The following is a 23,137-nucleotide window of genomic DNA, read 5'->3' as shown; positions in this document are numbered from 1 at the left end:
ACTACAACAAAAACAATTCCCATTTCTATTATTCATTTCTTAAGTTACCACATACATCCCCTCTCAAACTGTAAACTCACCTTTTAAATTAGTTAGTTGTGAAAGAAATGTGGCACTCAAACAGCAGATTATCAGAGCTAGGATCTCTGTTGTGTTCACCTCTCTCCTCTCAGCAGAACCAGATAATGGCAAACTTTCCCTCTATTTTTCCACACATATACATGTAAGTTTCAAATCTCAGTGCTTCCCCCTTTTTTTTCACATGTAATCACACATTTCTATTGGTTGAAAACCAACCCTTTTCCAACAGTACCCTTCCCCCAACTTAACTTCTGCCTAGTACCCTTCCCCCAACTTGACTTCTGCCTGCTACCATAGCAACAGCTCATGGAACACTGCTGTGTGCAGTTAGGTCAGAAGTTCGACACACAATGTTTCAATTCCACAGAGCAAGAGTGCTTGACTTTTCAAACCTAACAGCAAATCCATAGTACTATTCTTTGGTTACACATTTTCTTGAACCAATACAAAACATGCTTCTATTAATTTTCACATACAGCCTAGTTTTTATTCTGGAATGGTATGAAACAGCCAATCAGTTCTTTTTGTTTTAAAAAAATATGTATGCCTCCATTTCCAAACTGTCTTTCTTTTCATATTGCCATTCTACTGAAAGACACCTCCTGAGTGCATCCAGTTCTCCTTTGAAGATGTTCACAGTGTGGATTGTAGGGCACAGCTATGTCTTCTGGAGTGAAAAGTTTGCAGAGAAAACAGATATGGTGAGAGACCTTGCTTTGCCAAATGTAGACATTAAATGGATTGGTCAGAGAGGGTTAAAGTGGCACCAATTGATGCCATTGGTGAAATCCTTCATTCAAATCCAACACCCTGACCTCATAATAGTGCACTGTGGTGGCAATGACCTAGGCACTTTGACTGGGGTAGGTCTGGAAATGCTTATGAAGGACACCTTTGCACAACTGTTTACACTTTTCCCTAAAACTGCCTTTGTGTTTTCCAACATATGCCAAAGGCAAAAATGGAACTGGTCCAATCATTTCTGTCCGCAGATTGACAAAGCAAGAAAGCACGTCAACAAATCTGTTTCTGCTTTCCTCCGTGACTATGGTATGGGTGCCATTTACCACAACAACTTGCGTTATGACATGCAAGACATTTATAGAGGAGATGGTGTGCACTTCAATGATGAAGGGAACAGAGTCTTCCTCTTGAACCTTAGACTCTGCATCGGTACTTACTTGTAGGTACCACTAAAAAAATGACTCCATAAACACAACAGCTCTTTTTAGAGCTCCCTAATTTCTAAACTCTTAAATCTGATTTTCATTTATTTATTATTTTTTTTACCGTACGCTTACGGTCAGCTTACCGTACGCGTACCCCGCGATTTTTTTTTAAATCAATAAATGTTTTTTTTGTACTTTTCTGTCCTTCTTTGACCCCCTTACAATTGTTAGGGGGTCTGTAACTCTCCTCATTGCCCCCTTTCCTTGTTTTCGCTCTTTTTTTTCAGAGTGAAATACACAAAATGGCGGCCGCCGCTTCCTGGTTTCGGCCGATTCGAATGTTTACTAAGATCTAAGAGCCAATCAGAATCGCGCTCGCGCACGCCACCGTACGCTTACCGTAAGCGTACGGTAAGCGTACCGTAAGCTGGCTCAGATATATATATTGATTTAAAGGCTATTTTCACAGAATCTACTGAACAGATTTACACCAAACCTACAAAAGGCACTTCCTTGACCTAGGGACTACCTCTCTGCCAAATTTTGAGTAATTCTGTTCAGCCATTCGGGCTGTAGCTCGTTCTAAAGGTCCTATGGAAAAATGCATGGGAAAAACGCGTTTTGGGACCCCCCTTTTATCTCAGCCCCCGCTTGACGGATCCCCCCGAGACTTTCAGGGTAGGAGCGGAGCGTAGCGCCCCACCTATTTTGAGAAATTCGCGAGGATTCGTTGACCGGCGCCAAAGTTATTCAAAATAGAATGTTGAGGTTTTCCTATGGAAACGTGGTCCTAACTATAACTACCTACTGGCGACCGCCAGTAGGTAATATATATATATATACAAATTATTCGATTATTATTGGATTCGGAGGATAGGAGGGATGGCCATTTTGCCCGATCTGTTTTGAAAGATTTTTTGGTCTAGTCGGGTGGACACCCTCCTCCGGGTGAGGTACGGCTTGAGGATTCTATTCAAAAGGTGAGGAATCAACAGGCAGAAGTATCCATCAGAAGAGCAAGTTACTTACCTTCGTTAACGCATTTTCTGCTGGATACAGTATCTGCCTGTGGATTCCTCCCTGTCCCACCTGCCTCCCTGTTGTCCTCCTGTTTCTACCAAAAAGATGCTTTTACTGTTTGTCATGAATGTTTTTAATATGTCTTAATCATGCTTGTGTTTTAATAGTGAGAAATGCTTGATCTGTTGCAATTTCTTTATGCCTTTATTGGTTACGCATTTGTATATATAGATATATTTAGTATACTAGTCATACATGTGAAAATGTGTTGGTCCACCTGTTTACCTCGATGGCATGGAAAAAATGGGTGGAACTGACGTCAGCACGCCGATGAGGTCCTCTAATGGCTCCCATGACATCATACGATGTCACGAGCGGAGCTGTGCTATTATGACATTGTCATCGACGTGGGACAGCTAGGAACAAATTTCCGCGGAATGCTGGCACAGGGGATATTCACCTAAGTGTTCAGGCTAGTCCTTTGGGAGCAACTGTTTATGTTGCCACTCCAGAAACTGAAACCAGGGATCCGAGGGCAGAGGCCCTGCAGATGGCACACAAGGTGGGGAGCCTAGTCGTGTGCACCGGCGGGGCAGCGAAGTGACAAGCACCACTATCCACAGAAAAGGTAAGAAGGGCACTGCATAACAGAGGATCTTCTCTTTGTATCTGGCAGGAACAACAAGGTTAAACTGCCCTAGTTCCATAATGTAGAATTAGTGCTACAACGGTCTTCAAGAGGACCTGCGATGGATGCCGTTGCTGCCTTCCGTACACTGGAGGCGGCACATGGGTCACGCGGTTCGGTCATACTGCGGTGGGACGCACACTCGTTGGCCTTTCATGGCACTGCTCCACACTTCGGGGACAATGCTTTCCATTAGCTGTGTTTTCTGATGACGTGTCGCGTCGGCCCCGTCCAACAGCAGAACCCTTTTAGATCCAAACAGACTCTTCCACTCTCTCACTGGAAGTGAAACCAGGCCACGCTGACACTTTCACAATACAACAGCCGGGAATGCACTTTGATTAAAAAAAACACATTCCTTCCTCCCAATTTATCAAATAAACGACTCACTGAAGAACAGGGGCCAGCTTTGATCGGTAAACAGCCGTTACAACAACTTTTTTACTTCGCGATACCATTACAACGCATGCATTACCACGCATGCGTTGTACATCGCAAAGTCATTACTACGCATTTTTTTTTAGAACGCATGGTCATTTACCACGCATGCCTTTACAACAAATTTTATTGTAAAGGTATGTATGGTAAATGACCATGATTTCTAAAAAAATGTAGACGATCCACGTCGTTGTAAGGAAACTGAGGCTGTTACGTTTCCTCACAATGACGCGCACTGCCCCTCAGAGACGACATGAAGCAGGAACCACGAAGAGAGAGGAACCACGAGGAGTGAGAGGTAAGGGGGATTGGGCATGGGGTGGTGGTTACTTTTCTAGGGTTTAGGGTAGTGCAGTGGTGTTTGGGTAGTGTAGAGGGTTGTGCTGAGGGTAGTGTTTTAGGGTTTAAGGTAGAGCAGTGGTGTTTGTGTAGTGTAGGGGGTCGTGCTGGGGGTAGTGTTTTAGGGTTTAGGGTAGTGCAGTGGTGTTTGGGTAGTGTAGAGGGTCGTGCTGGGGGTAGTGTTTTAGGGTTTAGGGTAGTGCGGTGGTGTTTGGGTAGTGTAGGGGATCGTGCTGGGGGTAGTGTTTTAGGGTTTAGGGTAGTGCAGTGGTGTTTGGGTAGTGTAGGGGGTCGTGCTGACGGTAGATTTGGGGTTTAGGGTAGTGCAGTGGTGTTTGGGTAGTGTAGGGGGTTGTGCTGGCGGTAGATTTAGGGTTTATGGTAGTGCAGTGGTGTTTCGGTAGTGTAGAGAGTCGTGCTAGGGGAGTGTTTTAGGGTTTAAGGTAGAGCAGTGGTGTTTGTGTAGTGTAGGGGGTCGTGCTGGGGGTAGTGTTTTAGGGTTTAGGGTAGTGCAGTGGTGTTTGGGTAGTGTACAGGTTGTGCTGGGGGCAGTGTTTTAGGGTTTAGGGTAGTGCAGTGGTGTTTGGGTAGTGTAGGGGGTCGTGTTGGGGGTATTGGTTTAGGGTAGTGCAGTGGTGTTTGGGTAGTGTAGGGGGTACTGCTGGGGTAGTTTTTTAGGGTTTAGGGTAGTGCAGTGGTGTTTGGGTAGTGTAGGGGGTACTGCTGGGGGCAGTGGTTTAGGATTTAGGGTAGTGCAGTGGTGTTTGGGTACTGTAGGGGGTCATGCTGGGGTTAGTGCAGTGATGATTGTGTAGTGTAGGGGTCATGTTTTAGGGTAGTGCAGTGGTGTTCGGGCAGTGTAGAGGGTCTTGCTGGGGGTGGTGTTTTAGGGTTTAGGGAAGTGCAGTGGTGTTCGGGCAGTGTAGGGGGTCGTGCAGGGGGTGGTGTTTCAGGGTTTAGGGCAGTGCAGTGGGGTTCAAGCAGTGTAGGTTGGTCGTGCTGAGGGTGGTGTTTCAGGGTTTAGGGCAGTGCAGTGGTTTTCGGGCAGTGTAGGGGGTTGTGCAGGGGGTGGTATTTCAGGGCTTAGGGCAGTGCAGTGGTGTTTTGGGCAGTGTAGGGGGTCGTGCTGGGGGTGGTGTTTCAGGGCTTAGGTCAGTGCAGTGTTCGGGCAGTGTAGGGGGTCTTGCTGGGGGTGGTTTTTCAGTGTTTAGGGCAGTGCAGAGGTGTTCGGGCAGTAGAGGGGGTCGTGCTGGTGGTGGTGTTACAGGTTTTAGGGTAGTGCAGTGGTGTTCAGGCAGTGTAGGGGTCGTGCTGGGGGTTGTGTTTCAGGGTTTAGTGCAGTGGTGTTGGGGCAGTGTAGGGGGTCGTGCTAGGGGTGGTGTTTCAGGGTTTTGGCAGTGGTGTTCGGGCAGTGTAGGGGGTCTTGCTGGGGGTGGTGTTTCAGGGTTTAGGGCAGTGTAGGGGTGTTCGGGCAGTGTAGGGGGTCTTGCTGGGGGGTGGTGTTGCAGGGTTTAGGGCAATGCAGTGATGTTCGGGCAGTATAGGGGGTTGTGCTGGGGGTGGTGTTTCAGGGTTTAGGGCAGTGGTGTTCGGGAAGTGTAGGGGGTCTTGATGGGGGTGGTGTTTCAGGGTTTAGGGCAGTGGTGTTCGGGCAGTGTAGGGGGTCTTGCTGGGGGTGGTGTTTCGGGTTTAGAGCAGAGTAGTGGTGTTCGGGCAGTGTAGGGGTCGTTGCTGGGGGTGGTGTTTTAGGGTTTAGGGCAGAGAAGTGGTGTTCGGGCAGTGTAGGGGTCATGCTGGGGGTGGTGTTTTAGGATTTAGGGCAGAGCAGTGGTTTTCAGGCAGTGTAGAAGGTTGTGCTGGGGGTGGTGTTTCAGAGTTTAGTGCAACGGTGTTCGGGCAGTCTAGGGGTCATGCTGGGGGTGGTGTTTGAGGCTTTAGGGCAGTGCAGTGGTGTTCAGGCAGAGTAGGGGGTTGTGCTGGGGGTGGTGTTTCAGGCTTTAGGACAGTGCAGTGATGGTCAGACAGAATAGGGGGTCGTGCTGGGGGTGGTGTTTCAGGGTTTAGGGCAGTGCAGTGGTGTTTGGGCAGTGTAGGGGGTCGTGCTGGGGTTGGTGTTTTTTGGTGTTTAGGGCAGTGTTGTTCGGGCAGTGTAGGTTGGTCATGCTGGGGGTGGTGTTTCAGGCTATAGGGCAGTGCAGGGGTGTTTGGGCAGAGTAGGGGGTCGTGCTGGGGGTGGTGTTTCAGGGTTTAGGTCAGTGCAGTGGTGTTCGGGCAGTGTAGCGGGTCATGCAGGGTGTGGTGTTTCAGGGTTTAGGGCAGTGCAGTGGGGTTTGGGCAGTGTTGCGGGTCATGCATGGGGTGGTGTTTCAGAAGACATCCATCTCATAACCTTGCAACAGCCTTTTTATCTGTCCAGGTCAACCCACCCGACACAGCTCAATTACTTTCACACCCTTCAACTCCCCCATCCATTCGACCACTTACTGTCTTTATGCACCCATGGCTTCTTTTACCTACTCCATAACTCCTCTCCTGTAGGCTGACCATCCCCTCTAAACCTGCACCCCCCCAAATTTTGTGTCCTGCTATCTTCCTCCCACCCAGCATCCTCTCAGATGCAATCTGTTCTACCGTGGGAGGAGGGTTATTTCTCATTGACACTTGGCACAAGCCTACATTTTCAATTAAAATATAGTAGACTTCATAGTTTTTTAGGAAGGTCACAGACTAAGTTAATCTGTAGAGACAATTTGGGGTGGGGGGAGACAGAACAACAGTTCAAGGGAGGCTTCAGTCAAAGGTCCACTGGTGTATGTCTTATCCAGGAGCATGGCCTCTTCTTTTTTGTGACCCCTAAGTCAGCAGTTTCTGCATACTTACAAACCCCATCAACTCAGGCGGTAAGATTAAAATGTATTCTGTAGCCCTACTGCCTACCAATTTAAGTGGTCATTCTACTGAGTTTTGTGAGGTAATGGAAGACCTTGGCATTCGAATTGTTCAAAGCTAATAGCTAAGATGAGGGGCCAAAGGAAATTACCAAAACAGCTAGCACCACGTTACGCGCGGGAGCGTTTGGTTGTAATATGTTGTCTTCCAGTGTGGTCTATGTGGGAAGTGTTTTGGTATTGTACATGAGTAAACCAAACAGTGCTCATGTCCTACATAGGGTCAAAGAGCGCCATAGTACAGTGGTGGGAATATGAGTGAAAGATGAAGCATACGCGGCTCACAATCATCAGTTGATGGGAATTATCCTGCATGTTCTTTATAGAATTCTCTGGTAGCACCCGAACCCACCAAGCAACGTCGATGCTGGATACAGGAGTCAAGACAGATGGCCTTCGTAACCCTGGATAGGCTGGAAAGGGACAGGGAGGCCTCCAGTGGAAGCGGATATTTGAATTTGCAAATTATACAAGAGGCTGTTTACAGGGCGTTTTGTCCAATCGGCGTGACAAGTGATCTCTTTTTGCACTGGATGTAGGATCCCACAGCAAACGATAGAAGCATGGTTACATGAACAACTAGGTGCATCGTCCTGGCCCGATTAAGGGTTGTGATGGTAATATTCTACAGGTCCAGCACGGTTGGATGAAAAACAAAGCTCTGTTTGCACTGGTAACAGGCAGCTGGGACAATGTCTTATCAGACCGTGCTGGTGTACAGCACATTTAGGGGCAGATTTACAAGCCCCTTGCGTCACTTTTGCGTCACTTTTAACATGGGAAAAGTGGCGCAAGGGGCCTGTAAATCTGCCCCTCTGTCTATTACACACTCGCTATAGTCTGTCGTGACTGCACTATTTCTGTCATGTCTGTACATATCTTTTCACGAGCCTCATATGCTCAATTGTTCTGGTGCCCAGATGTCAGTTAGTCCTGCACACTTAGCTTGAAAAAAAAGAATTCTTCACTGTATCCTTCGACTGCAGGTGACCGTGTATGTTTCTTATTGTGGCTGGCAAGAAATTCCAAAGTTTTTCTACCTGAACTGAGAACACATTTCCACAAATTCTCTTGTTCTTACTGGGGGGGAAGGCAAGGTGGGTAGTTAGTGTTGAACAGAGTGCTCTGACGTGGGGCTATCTATGGAAGTTAGCTTGGAGGAACAACTAACCTTTCCCTTGGATAGAACTAAGCATGATGCAGAGTGCCCTGAAGACAAATCATACAGTTCTATATATCCAGCAGGGTACAGCTGTGATTCAATTTCACTTTCAAATGTGTAAGCTAATTAAAACCATACATACAGTTCTAATAATTTACTAGAACAATTTCTGAAGAGTTTCAAATATTTCACAAAGGGGGACGCAATAAAATTCTACAGGTGAAGTAAAAACAGCAAACAAACATTATAAAAATATTTTAAAAGAAAATTTCTCAGAGTTACAAAAATTCCCTGACTACATAGTATAAAGAATCTTGGCGTCCTAGAGTTATGGCAACTGACACGAGTGCTCAAAAACAACAAAAGAGTAACTGATATATCTAAAAGATAGGACAGCACAAGGAAAGACTTATTTCTTTAAAAGAACCCTCACGCACCAACCTGGTTGGTGACATGCTTCATCATTGGGTTCCCACCAGAGAGGCTGAATGCCTCCCTGGTGTGCTACAATGCCTGAGTTACAGCGGAGCAGGTTTTTTTGTGTGCAAGGATGTGAGTGTTGCGAGTAGTGTGAATTTTAAAAGGTGGCAGGTTTTGACCAAAATTAATTTTAATGGTGGAAAACTGGCGACCGTTAAAAGGGGTGTGACGGACGTTAACTGGCTGGTTAGGTTGACCAGGACCATCCAATTTGATAAAATGAGTGAAAGCAAATGGTCAACATGTTTCAGCTTATATATGCATGTTCGCTAAGCATTCATCAGGACCGAGAGAGTTCCATGGCGGGGTGCGCTCGCTAAGGCGCACCATGACCTATGGAACTGTGTGAACGGTAAAACTCACGGTTCTACCTGTTGGGCCTCCTGGGATTTCTTAGGCCACTAGATTATAGGAATTGGACTCGTTTTGTGTCATGGGTCTGGGAGGGGGGATCGGTATGTTGATAGGATTTCTATGCTCACATACTCCCGCAAAGCACCTAGCTCTGTCCTCCTCGGCCCGAATGTGACACGAGTGATCATGCATTTAAGAAACTTGTGAATAAATGCATGCAACAGAAAAGCAGGTTGGAAGATAAAACTACATTAACAAAACGATCACGTGGGTGGTTAGTAATAAACACATACACCATAAACATGGAACAGTCCTATTTTCAGGTTACACTGTCAGTGGCCCAACCGGAAGAAGCACTGTGCCGCTTGTGTTACCAGCATAAGAAACTTTTGTACATAGACTCTGTGTGTGCCCAAACCTGCTAGTGCACTGGAGATCCTTGTTTCATAAGGAGTTCTTAGCTTTAGGAGGTCAGGTCCTGCAGGAAGCTGGCCGTACAGGCCGAAACCCATACAATTCTAGGTTTATATATAATTTTTTCAATTCAGGAGGGGGGGATTACTAGGGACAGAACAAGAGAATTATTGATCAATATCCCAGATCCACCTAAGAATTAATGAAAGGGTTAGACGATGCTGAGGAATAGCCCAGTTCTGCTCACCGTGGATGCCCTGATTGCACATCAAAAGCTACCTTTCCACAGATGGAATGAATGCTATCTTTGCCCAACCGCATTAATATTTACAGCCAGGACCCAAGCCTATCAGGCTGATAGGGTTGTGTTAACAAGTTTGCCTTTTTGCAGCGTTCTGCCAAATGCTGCCACCAAGCACTTTGACAATGCTATTTTTGCGCAATTGCATTGCATATGTTATGCTGTACAACTGCTCCAAGCTCGTTGCACTAGGCACGTTTGACAAACCATGGCGTGCATACTGTCACTAGGCAGGTAGGAGAACTCTAGTAGGTTCAAACTGAATAAGTCTCCTTGCACAATTGCGTTAGTGCATTTTTTAGGCACTTTGATAGCGCCACTCTGCATGGTAGTGTTGATGTTTACATCAAGCATTTCTGATAATGTTGTGTGCGCTTAACCATAGCAGGTGACTCAACATTAAATGTTTACACTGTTTCTACTATAGTAAGCCCTGGATATATCATGTTCTACAGGGCGCACGTTTTTCGCGATAATATATTTATATTTGTACTGTATGTTCTTTGTGCTTTTCTTGTGTACACATAAATGGTACAGGAAGGCTCAATATTGTATTCTGTTGTATGAACAGTGAGACTCATTGATTGCTGGCTCACTCATATATGTATGGCATTTTTTTAGATTTGGCTCTATGCGTCTGTGATGGACACAGTGGCACTTAGTTTGCAGCAGAGATTCGTTGATTTTATATGCATTGTGCTGGTTTTATGTTTATGGTTTTTATTAACTAAAAAAATTAATTTTGATTGATCGTTTTATCTAATCTATATTGACAGTCCATTTAATTGAACAAATTCATGGAGTTTGGGTAAAAGACACTGGAGCCCGATTCTGGACATTAAAAGTGCATTGTCAGCATACAGAAAGCCTGTAATAGGCTTGGTACCCAGCTTGGAATTGTGTACATTGACCTTCCCTAGTCCCTCTATTAGGTCAGCAATAAATATATTAAAAAGTGCTGGGGCCAAAACACAGCCCTATCTTAAGCCAGTTGTGGTGTTGATTTTATGAATAAGGGTACTGCCAGTTCTGATATTAACTTCAAGAATGGTGTCCGCATATAAAACCCTAATACATTTTTAAAGATTGGGCGCAATACCTCAATAATTAATTTCTGTGGTGTACTCGCGGGATGCGTACATGGATAAAGGTGAATCCTTTGAAATTTGTAAAGTAGGAAAATGGGCACCGTTAGTTACAGGCCACTTGCATAATTTACCTGTGATGTCACAAGGATGATAATGACATGCAGTTTCTGTGGGTATTCTCGTGTGGAAAGATGGGTTGCAGTGTTTGCATTGTGTGAAAGGACTTCTTGCGACTCCATTCACATGTGGAAACAGGGATACGTTGGTGTACATAATCACTCCAAGACTACTTACCTCGCCTAATGTAACCGGTGAGGTCTCTAGTCCTTTGGGACAGAGTGTGGGTTAGCATATTTATTAAAATTTTAACAGGTAATAAACCCAGGTTGGGGACCGCCTAATTTAAAGGTGATGCGACACTCGCTGAGTCTAGACAAGTCTGTGCATTTAGGATTTTACAGTTTCAGGATAATGTGTGTAACTGGTGTAGTTGTAGCAAGTTACGTTTAATTAACGGATTAGGAGTTACAAGGACTGCGTCAGATGCTGAATAGTGTTACTAATACAATAATTTGCCGACCTTTGAGATAGCAGATGATCTGGTTTAGGATACGTTCTCATAGCTTTTCCTGCCTCAGTAAATGAGGTGATCGAGTTTAGGATACTTCTTTGTAGCTTTTCTTGTCTCTGTAATTTGGCTTTGTGGTGGAGGGCGGTTGTGTCAAAATCCAAGCACTACTGCAAGAGTAGTAGTGCTGTCCTCAATTATTTTTCAATGCCTTTTTCAGATCAGCGCAAGTGGATACCAATGTGGACCTGTGCCTCTGCTTGGGAGTAAGACAGATTCCCAGTCAGAGAGTATACTGCTCTCTTCAACAAAGGTAGAGGTCTGGGAGCAGGCAACTTTCCTCCTCAAGAATGGGGCATAAGAGAGCAGCTTGCATTGGCAGAGTCAGAAAAGGTAGATGGGAATCATACACCTGCATGAATAAAAATATTTTTGTATCATCTTTATCTCTCTTTATGGTCTTTCTTTGCTTGTCAGTATGTTTAGTAAAGAGGACATTTTCAAAACACATTGAGTGAGCTCAATGGTTTCATAACTAATAACCTTAAGCTCCAAGAAGATGATCAGTCTGTGATGTATGCTATACAAAGGGTTACTACAACTAAGTGTGTGCATAGGGGGCCACTTGATGCCGATGAAGAATCTTGGGGTGCACCCAGCTGCATACTTAAAGAGACACAAGTCCAATGCATTTTCTGTTCTCTAGACTAGACAAGTCTCCTACCTATTCTGGTCTCCTGCTCTCTGGGTTGTAATTGTTTCCTCTATAATATAACCTTGTGCTCTAGTGTCTGTAGTTGGCTCCGTAATACCTTCCTGCTCTTCAGGTTGTGGTGAGGACTCTCCACTGTATACTTTACTCTTCCGACTATATTGAAAGTCTCTTAGATGTGTAGTGATTGCCTTAGCAGGTTGGTCATGTCTCTGGCAACTTAAAAATAAAAGTAGTAACAAGGAGGTCACAAGGTGTCAGCGGATCCACACACCTGTGCCATGTGCATCTTCAGCCATAGATGCACCTGTGCATGGTCCTCTGGTAACCCTACGCTGTGCATTGCACTTACATATAGACGCTGCAGTGGTGCCTTCCCTCATCCTGTTTGTGAGATGATAATTGGCGGTTGTGTCACACTCTAGTTTTTGCCACTGGACAGCCTAGCTAAAGCCAGTACAGTTAGATAGCATGTCTGGCATCAGCGTGTTTGGATGTAGTACACCATGTGACTGGTGTAGGCAACAAATGTGGTTTTCACTATTGTGAAGGTACGTTAGAACACTGCACATGTTGTGTGATGTGAAACAGCTGGCCCTGAATGGGGCGCTGTGGAGCCTGCAGTCACGATGACCCCTCCCCTGGGAAGCTGATGACATGTTTTAGTCAGGACATTGATGGTGATGCACAGTTGTCTTGCACATGGCATCACAAGTAGCAGTAGTGATCATCTCTGTGACAGCTGTTGACACGTTTGATGCCTCAGGATCTCACTTAGAGTAGGGTCGACAGCAGACTCTGCCTCGAACATAGCAGACACCCATCCTCTGTAGTACTAATGCATCATCGCCTATCACACGTGTAACATGGCAGACGCCCATCCTCTGTAGTACTAATGCATCATCGCCTTTCACACGTGTAACATGGCAGACGGGTCATCGGTCATGCTTTGGTTTAGTATCTCCAAAGTCGATGAAATAAATCTTGGGCTGCATACCGGCGTTTAATGCCGAAGTTCCTCGCACTTGTGCGCGTGACAGCTGTTTCCACTCGAAAGTGACATGGCCGCGACCCACCCGAAAGTGACGCGGCCGCGAAAGTGAAAGTAATGGGGAGCAATGCGGAGAAAGGCAGATGGCGGCTGCGCGCGCGTGCACGCAAGCGCTAGGCCACCAGGCAGCACTTTGAAAACCCCAATACTAAATGTCTCGCAGAGCAGCGCATGCGCTGGCTCAGCGAGACCTAAAAAGGTCGCTTTATGAACAAAACACTACCTTTTTGCCAATTTTGGTGTAATTCCGTTCAGCAGTTTCAGCTGTAACCGTGTCTAAAGTTTCCTATGGGAAATTGATTTTTTTACCTCTAGTTTCTTTAATTTCTCAGGAACTACTGAACGGATTTACACCATTTAAAAAAAAAGGTCTCTTTCTGAACCAAGGGCTACCTTTTTGCCAACTTTGGTGTAATTTCGTTCAGCAGTTCGGGCTGTAGTCGTGTCTAAAGTTTCCTATGGAAAATAACATGGAGAAAACATCTTTTGGGACCCCCCCTTTATTCTCAGCCCCCACTTGGCGAGTCACCCCGAAACTTTCAGGATAGGAGCTGACAAGGTCACAAGTTTTGAAAAATTCTGGAAGATTCGTCAACCGGCGCCAAAGTTATTGGGAAAAGATAAAACGCTTTTCCTAAGGAAACTAGGTCCTAACTACTGGCGACCGCCAGTAGATTATTTATATATATATATATATATATATATATATATTCACTGAAAAAACCATAGGTTTCATACATGTTATAGTTAGCGGAAATTTTACTGATAAAAAACCAATGAAATTCCCCCGTTATAGTTACTGCAGGCAACTATAACTCACGCGACCGCAATCCTCTGCTGATGCTAATACTGTATTTAGACACTTATTTGCCCATGTCTTCTTCCATACATTTTTAGCTATACATATATTACAAATATTTTTTTTTCATAAAGACACATATGTCATCAGCAGAAGATTGCGGTCGCGTGAGTTATAGTTGCCTGCAGTAACTATAACGGGGGAATTTCATTGGTTTTTTATCAGTAAAATTTCCGCTAACTATAACATGTATGAAACCTATGGTTTTTTCAGTGAATTTGCAAGGTTTTTTAAATGCTAATTCCTAACTATAACGTGTGTGAAACCTATGGTTTTTTCAGTGAATTTGTACGTTTTTTTAAATGCTAAGTTACTTTACGCCATTCGTGGCGTGCGCGCCCACTTAACGCAGTTCGTTCTGTGCGCGGTGCGCTTCGCGCACCGCGCGCCCACTTTACGCAGTTAGTGCCATGCACGCACGGTGGGCACGCGGTGCGCTACGCGCACCGCGTGCCCACGTTACGCTAGATGGGCCATGTATGCACGATGCGCTTCGCGCACCGTGCGCACATGGAGGACATATGATGCACTTCGTTTTGAAAGGTAATATTTTAATTTTTCGTATATTTTATAAGCCATGCACAAATGGTGCACTTCGGGCACCATTTGCACACGGGGTGGAGAGAGTGTGGATAATTTTTATTTTTATTTTTTTTTAAATTTTTTTTTAGTTTATCTCAGATGTAATACACCATGCACAATTGATGGCCTACGGCCACCAATTGCACACGGGGTGGAGAGAGTGTGGATGATTTTTTTTTTTTTATAATTTTTTAGCGTACGGTAAGCGTAATCGGCGAAATTACCGAAAAAAAAAATTCCGTTTTTGGCCTTGGGGGATCTTTGGGGACTCCCTCAACATGCCTATGTGTGTGGGAGCTGTCTAAACAGCCCCTTTACATGTTTTTGGGCTTTAAATTTTAAAAATCACTCTCAGTGCGAGAGAGAAAATGGAGGCCGCCGCTTCCTGGTTTCGGCCGATTCGAATGTTTACTAAGATCTAAGAGCCAATCAGAATCGCGCTCGCGCACGCCACCGTACGCGTACGGTAAGCGTACCGTAAGCGCACCGTAAGCTGGCTCAGATATATATATTGATTTAAAGGCTATTTTCTCAGAATCTACTGAACAGATTTACACCAAACCTACAAAAGGCACTTCCTTGACCTGAGGACTACCTCTCTGCCAAATTTCTAGTAATTCTGTTCAGCCGTTTGGGCTGTAGCCCTGTCTAAAGGTCCTATGGAAAAATGCATGGGAAAAACGCGTTTTGGGACATGAGTGATGTAATATGTGACGTTATCAGCAGTGCATTGCGGGGGCGCGAGTTATAGTTAGCTGAACTAACTATAACAGGAGAATTTCTAGGGTTTCTAGGGTTTTGTACGAGGGAAATGTCCAGCTAACTATAACACCCCTGAAACCTATGTTTTTTTCAGTGAATTGCTAAGGTTTTTTAAATGCCAATTCCTAACTATAACGCCCCTGAAACCTTTGGTTTTCTCAGTGAATTTCAAAGGTTTTTTAAATGCCAATTCCTAACTATAACGTGCCTGAAACCTATGGTTTTTTCAGTGAATTTCAAAGGTTTTTTAAATGCTAATTCCTATCTTTAACTTATCTCTGAAGATATCATGTTTAATGATTTTGATTGCATTTCTATGTTTTTCAAATTCAGTGTGTCAATTTCATTAATTATGTTTTTTTTAAATACTTTTTTAGCACCATTTTTTAAACTTATTTTTTCAATTAATTCTATTAAAAATTAAAAAATATTTGAATTTAATTGGTTTTTCAAACATATTTTTTTATATTTTTCAAAATATTTTTTTAACTATATGTTCAAAACTTTATTTTATATATTTTTTTCCATGTTTTTGGATCCGCGCACCCTAAGCGCACCGTACTCGATCCCTACACGTTAGCATCCGCGCATGGTATGCGTTGGGTACGTGTTTAGTGCGCGATTGCAATGCGACCGGTACTCGACTCCCACCCTATACGCGATGCGTTCAATGTACGTAACGTGACGTTTACGCACTTCCGCGATGCGTCATCTGCGTCTATGACGCGGTAGGTGGGCGGATCCCGCGAAATATTTAACATTTAAAAAAACATATATATGTATTTCATGTGAATATTAATTGAAGACAAACTCTAAACTAGTCTTAAAACTAATATATTTTTACATCTAATCCTATAATTTTTTTTTATTCAATTTCGCGGATGCGCGCTGGGTGCGTGTTGCGTAAGCGCAGGGTGCGCGGATCCCATGTGACCTGCAAAAAAGAGATTTGATTGGTTCATTACACTTCCTGTTCTAACTATTGAAAGACCCCACCCAATTCAATCATTCTTCTTTGACCTTCTTTGTAGGAGCATCTCTTTGCAGAGAAGAAGATTTTTTAGACTAAGTTTACACTTAGCTCTAACTTTTTTCAACTAAAAATGGCTTCAGGGCAGCAGGCATCCCCTGCATCTCCTTATACATCTGAGGATGAATTTTTGGAGGAGTTACCACGCAAAGAACGTTTTTCTTCAGTGGTGTGGACATTTTTTACTTTTCCCGAGGGGCAGAATAAGACCAATGCCACCTTGGTCACGTGCAAGATTTGCAAAAGAGTCCTGTCGCGAGGGGATCCTAACAAGAAATACTTGTGCAGCACGGCAAGTATTATGAAGCACCTGAGGACCCTTCATCCGAACAATCTTGCACGACAAGAGTGCCGACGGATGAGAAACACTCCTGCTCCTGCGCCTTCCACCTCATCGCAGCCGAGCACTTCAAGAGTGCATCCATCAGCCCAAAACTTGGACATCCGTCCTCAATTTCAATATTTAAAAGTGCTCTGTGACTTTGTGCTACGGTGAGCAGTCGATCAATCTGATCTGCCGCCGGCAAGAAAGTCACATTTGCTAGTTTTTTTTTAAAGTTTTTTTTTGTTCCCTGAAGTTCATTGTTTGGTTCCTCCTGTTTTGTTTTTTGTTTTTTTCCAGAAAAAACAAAAAAATCACAAAACTGTTAGAAAAACCAAAAAAAAAATATATAAAAGAAGAAAATCAAAATTCTTGTAAGAACTAACTTTCCTGGTTTAAAAAAAGAGCTAACTTTCTTTGTTAGTGTGTTTAAGTTTAGATGAATGTATGTGTAGTACGTAATTGAGTGAATGAATGCATTAGTAGCATATGGTGAATGTATAAGTGCAGAACTATGAGGAAGTGCTGCAGCATCACACAGTAACCTCTTTAACTACAGTGTGCTGTAGTACTTCCGAAGCATAGGGATGCAACATATGTACATAAATATGTTGCAAATCTATGCTTCTCTCTGCACGGCTGCTTAAACTGCAGCCATGTGGTGACACAGACACCCTTGCACCATAGTGCAAGGATATCTGTGTCATGTGCTGTTTGTTTTTCTGCAGGAAGACACACCTTCCTGCACAAAAACAATGAGAAAATGCATTTTTCTCCTTCAATGTTGCTGAACATTTTAACATACATTGAAGATATAAAAATGTGGAGAAATAAAAATAATTTTCCTTATTGTACTTTCCTACACCAATTTTAGAATGGTGCAGCATTCACATACATATTGAGATTTATGATTTCTGATAAATCTAGAGATATATCTTGTTCTATGAGTATTCAGTGCAATCATGCACAACAACACTTATAGAACACCCTTTCAACGCAAAGTGGTGTGTATGATGAGGTTGTATTTACATGGAGTAGAAAAAGTACACAGAGTGCCTTTTCCTCTCTTTGTAAATATAAACGAGTGTCTTGCGCAATAACTGTGTAACAAAAAGTGACATATTTCCGGTTTTAAAATTCCTTGCGAATGATAGAAGGTAAGCACAGAGTTTTGTCTGCAAATATGCTCAAAGAAAAATTATTGAAATGATTGTGGTCCTTCAATAGTTACAATGGGAAATATTATGAACCCCTCAAATCTCTTTTTTTGCAGGTCACATGATATCTGATTATAGTCAGATTTCAAAACTACATACGTATAAACAGAGTGTTTTTAGAAACGTGTTTCAACTTTGTAGTTTCTTGCATACCTCGTCATTCTGCATATTGAGACTTAGTTAAACTTACCTTCACAGTAATAGGAATAAAAAATGGTATACATTTTTTTCATATTTTCATTGCAATCTAAATTCATATAAATTGCTTATTTTAAAATTTGGATCTGTGAAAGAAAAGGAAAAAAGAATCATAACATGTAATAATACATTTTTTACAACACAGCATAATTTCCACAAAGTAATTTGTTTGCCTTTTTTGCTGTTCTCAGAATATATTAAATTTCACTAAAAATAGTGATTTCAATCGTACTCATCACTTAACAGCGGGCAAAAAAAAACAATCAAAAAGATTGTTAAAAAAAAAACAACATGCTATTCTCAACAAAATACCACAAGATAAAAATCACAGATATATAAAATGCTTACAGCTAACAAAATTTTATAAGTTTAACTTACAAAAACTGTAAATGTTGTCGCTTTAAAATATTCACCGAATCTAAGGATGAATTTTTGGAGGACGCACCACGCCCACAACATTTTCCTTCAGTGGTGTGGAATTTTTTTACTTTTCCCGAGGGGCAAACAAAGATCAATGCCACCTTGGTCACGTGCAAGATTTGCAAAAGAGTTCTGTTGCAAGGGGATCCTAACAAGAAATACTCGTACGGCACGGCAAGTATGATGAAACACCGAAGGACCCTTCATCCAAACAATCTTGCACGAGAAGAGTGCAAACAGATGAGAAACCCTCCTGTTCTGTATCTATAAAAAAGGATCACAAATAAATGTATATCAATAACTTTCAAATTTATACTATTCCATTACTGTACAAACACATTTTATATAAAAACTGACTAAGAAACTATAGCCCTGAACCACAAGTGTGACGATCATTAAAACACGACATGCATAGTGCATACTACTTTGAAGCAGTTCATGCCCTAAAGCCTACCTCACTAAAAGACTACATGCTAACTGACTGAATGATTACAGTACTATAAGGAGACACACTGGGTGAGTAACAGGGTGTTTGCTAGAAGTGTATGAATACTGACTGGGGAATTGAAGGTGTGAAAGACAACTGTGTAGGTGGTTAGAGGCCTGCATGCATAGTGAATAGGCGTTTGAAGCAGTCTATGTCATAAGGCCTGGCTCACTGCATGAGTACTTGTGTACTGACTGAATGATTAGAGTACAGAAAGGAGAGTGCCTGGGTGAATTTATAAGTGGTAGGCTTTTGGCGCAGGGAATGGATTAGTACTTGGTACTGAATGGGTCACTAGAGGAGTGCAAAGGGAGCGACAGGATGTTTGCTGGACTGTATGGATACTGACTAGGGAATTGAAGATGTGAAAGACAAGTGTCTAGGTGGTTAGAAGACTGCATGCATAGTGGATAGGGGTTTGAAGCAGTCCATGTGCTAAGGCTTGGCTCAGTGCATGAGTACTTAGGCACTGACTGAATGATTAGAGTACTGCAAAGAGAGTGTCTTGGTGAATTTATAAGTGTTTGGGTTTTGGCACAGTGAATGGATTAGTACATGGTGCTGAATGGGTCACTAGAGGAGTACAAAAGGAGTGACAGGACGTTTGCTGGACTGTATGGATACTGACTAGGGAATTGAAGGTGTGAAAGACAAGTGTCGAGGTGGTTAGAAGACTGCATGCATAGTGGATAGGGGTTTGAAGCAGTCTATGTGATAAGGCCTGGCTCACTGCATGAGTACTTGGGTACTGACTGAATGGCTAGAGTACAGCAAGGAGAGTGCCTGTGTGAATTTATAAATGGTAGGCTTTTGGCGCAGGGAATGGATTAGTACTTGGTACTGAATGGGTCACTAGAGAAGTGCAAAGGGAGTGACAGGGTGTTTGCTGGACTGTATGGATACTGACTAGAGAATTGAAGATGTGACAGACAAGTGTATGGTATGTTAGAAGACTGCATGCATACTGCAAAGACATTTGAAGCAGTCTATGTGGTAATGTATGGTTCACAACATAAGTACTTGGAAACTGACTAAATCATCAGACTACTGCTAGGACAGTGCCTGGGTAAAACTTTAAAATTTTCAGTTCTGGCACAGTGAAGAGATTAGTACATGGTACTGCACTTTAGTGTCAAACCCTGACTCATTTTATCAATGCATAAGCAAAGAATAGCTTCTAAAGCTCATAAACTTGACAACATGACCGATTTTAAAACAGTTATCTGTCACCAAATGCACCATGTTACCAAATGCTTCTATCACAATCCTTACCCAAATGTACACATACTCACAGTGTGATTTTAGACAAGCAACACTATCCCTAGCAGTTTACCAAAACTCATTCACTAGTCTAGAAGAGGTAAGGGTACTGCACACAATCTACATATTTAAGTACAGCACATTAGTGTCAAAGCATGACTCATTTAATCAACGCATAAGCAAAGCATGGCTTCTAATGCTACTAAAACTTGACAACATGACAGGTTTTAAAAGAGTTATCTGCCAGAAAATACACAATGTTACCAAATGCTTCTCTCACAGTGGTTCCCAAATGCACACAGACTCACAGTGTGATTCTAGACAACAACCACTATACCTAGGAGTTTACCAAAAATCATTAACTACTGTGGAAGTGGTATGGGAACTGCACACAATCTACATATTTCAGGACTGCACTTTTGTGTCAAACCCTGACTCATTTAATCAAAGCATAAGCAAAAACTGCTTTCTAATGCTACTAAAACTTGACAACAAGACAGGTTTTAAAACAGTTATCTGTCAGCAAATACACAATATTACCACATACTTCTCTCACAGTGGTTCCCAAATGCATACAGACTCACAGTCTGATTCTAGACAAGCAACACTATCCCTAGCAGCTTACCAAAACTCATTCACTACTGTGCAAGGGGTAAGGAGACTACACACAATCTACATATTAAAGTACAGCACATCAGTGTCAAAGCATGACTTATTTTATCAATGCATAAGCAAAGACTGGCTTCTAATGCTACTAAAACTTGACAACATGACAGGTTTTAAAACAGTTATCTGTCAGCAAATACACGATGTTACCAAATGCTTCTCTCACAGTGGTTCCCAAATGCACACATACTCACTGTGTGATTCTAGACAAACAACACTATCCCTTGCACCATACCAAAACACATTTCTTTATCTAGAAGGAGTACTACATTTTAATATAGAATCATAACTCATTTCACAAATTCATAAACAATGACTGGTTTCTAATTCTACCAAAATATAAAAACAGCACAGTTATCTGTCTGCAAACATATGAAAAACACAAATGCTTATCACAGAATGGTTTCTACATGCACACACACTGTCAATAAGATTGTAGAGAAAAAAAGTACTCCCTACACTTTAGCAGGAGAAATACATTAGTCTGATTAAAATCAAAATAGTCTACATACATCCTCTCACAATTAAATAACTCACCTTTCAAGTTGTTTTGTAGATTAAGAAGTATATCAGTCACACACCAGATTTTCTTTTACAGAATCTCTTCACTGTGCACCTCTCAGCAAAAACAAAGAATGGAAAAGTTTCCCTTTCATTTTCCACACATATACATGTAAACATCGAATCACAATCCTTCACACATAAATTCAAAAGCAAACACACATTTCTATTGGTTAAATATTTCAACCCTTCCCCCAATCTGCCTTCTACCCGTTACCATAGAAACAGGTCACAGAACACTGCACTGAGCACACAGGTCACAAGTTCAGCACACAATGTTGCTAAACAAGACAGCAAGTGTGCTTGACTTTTTAACATATCAGCTTATCATATATAATGTTCCTTACAATCTGTTTATGTTAACCAATAAGAATCATGCCTTTAACAAACAGAAATATACACCCTACCTTTCAGTGTAAAAAGTTGTAATACAACCAAAGATTTATTGTCTTTTTTCAATTTTTTTTCCTTGGATCCGCGCACCCAACGCGATAGGATGTGCGCACCGTGCGCACATTTCGTCGTTATTTTAAAAAAAAGGTGGGGCCCCTAAGCACCTCTAGAGGGTCAGAGTATTTCCACTCTGTCCCCTTTATATGTTTTACACACTTATTCCCCTTGCTTCTTCAGCCTCGCTTCTACCAAGGCAGAAAATGGCCGCCAACAGTTCCTGGTTTCGAATGTAGACAGACACTCGACAGCCAATTAGCATTCAGCATGCAATCGGGAGGGTGCGCGCTTGGTTCGGGGAGGGTGCGCATACGGTGCAGGTAGGGTCCGCGGATCCTCCCCGGCCATAGATATATATGTACTTTTAACTCTAATTTTCTCAGGAACTACTGAACGGATTCACACCATTTATGCAAAAGGCACGAGTCTGAACTGAGGGCTACCTCTTTGCAATTCCGTTCAGCGGCTCGGGCTGTAGCTGCGACAACAGATCCTATGGGAAATTGCATGGGGAAAACGTGTTTTGGGACCCCCTTTTTTCTCACCCCCGCTTGACGAATCATCATGAAATTTTCAGGGTAGGAGCGGAGCGGAGCTGGCCAAAAGTTTGGAAAATTTCGCGAGGATAAATCAACCGGCGCCAGACTTATTGGGAATAGAATGTTGCGGATTTCCTATGGAAAATAGGTCCTAACTATAACTATCTACTGGCGACCGCCAGTAGATAATATATATATATATTTATATATATATAAATCTCTTTCTCTTTTAGTATAGCCATGGTTTCCCTGGGGGCCGATTGTGGCCCCCACGGAAAGCACATGGCTAGAAAAAAAGATTTGCCCCCACAGGTAGTCTGCCACTGAGCAGGAGGACCGACCCCCCTGCCAATTTCGGCGCCATTTAAAAAAAAAATGTATTCTCTACAATTGGGGTGTGCGATCGCCCCCCCAGGAAAGCCATTTTTTTTTAATACATTAATATGCCCCCGCGGGGGGGGGCCCGACCCATCACCACCGCAACCATTGGCTGACGCAAGCACCAAAGGGGTTAAACCGAGCCAGAATTCAGAGAACTCACGGGAGCCCTGGCAGTCAAACTCAGCCCCAAACTTGCAGCTGCCAAACCGTCCTGTATCAGAAAAGTCAGTCAGTTGGGAAATGAGAATTTCTTTTTTCAAGTGCCACTTAATGCATGTCGCCAGGTATAAGCTGTGCAAACAAAAATATTTTGGGATATCTTACAGACGGCTGCATCATCCCCTGAAAAATACTTACGTTTTTGAATAATAGAATCAAGCCTTTTTTTTTTTATTCTAATTCACTGAGAAATTTGAGAATAGATGTGATGCCATTAAACTCAATGATCGATGGCGGACATATTGTCAGCGGATTTCAAAATGGCAACGAGCAGAGTCCGACAGAACTCGGGATAGCTTGCAGCATCTATTTGTGGTGAGTAAGGGCAGCTGACAAGCTCTGTAAAACAACATGAGACTGGTTCAAACACG

The 23,137-nt window shown here is 42.9% G+C and overlaps 1 protein-coding gene across 3 annotated transcripts in view; it reads left to right on the top strand.

Annotated features, from left to right (window-relative positions):
• The window catches only part of LOC146813001 (C-type lectin domain family 2 member E-like), a 398,453-nt gene that overhangs the window by 129,632 nt on the left and 245,684 nt on the right, over nt 1-23,137 (top strand). The window lies entirely within an intron of this gene.

The sequence above is a fragment of the Triturus cristatus genome, chromosome 7, assembly GCF_964204655.1.
Source record: "Triturus cristatus chromosome 7, aTriCri1.1, whole genome shotgun sequence".
NCBI classification, from domain to species: domain Eukaryota; kingdom Metazoa; phylum Chordata; class Amphibia; order Caudata; family Salamandridae; genus Triturus; species Triturus cristatus.
The sequence above is the reverse complement of the archived record's forward strand: the minus strand, read 5'-3'. Positions and strand labels throughout refer to the sequence as shown.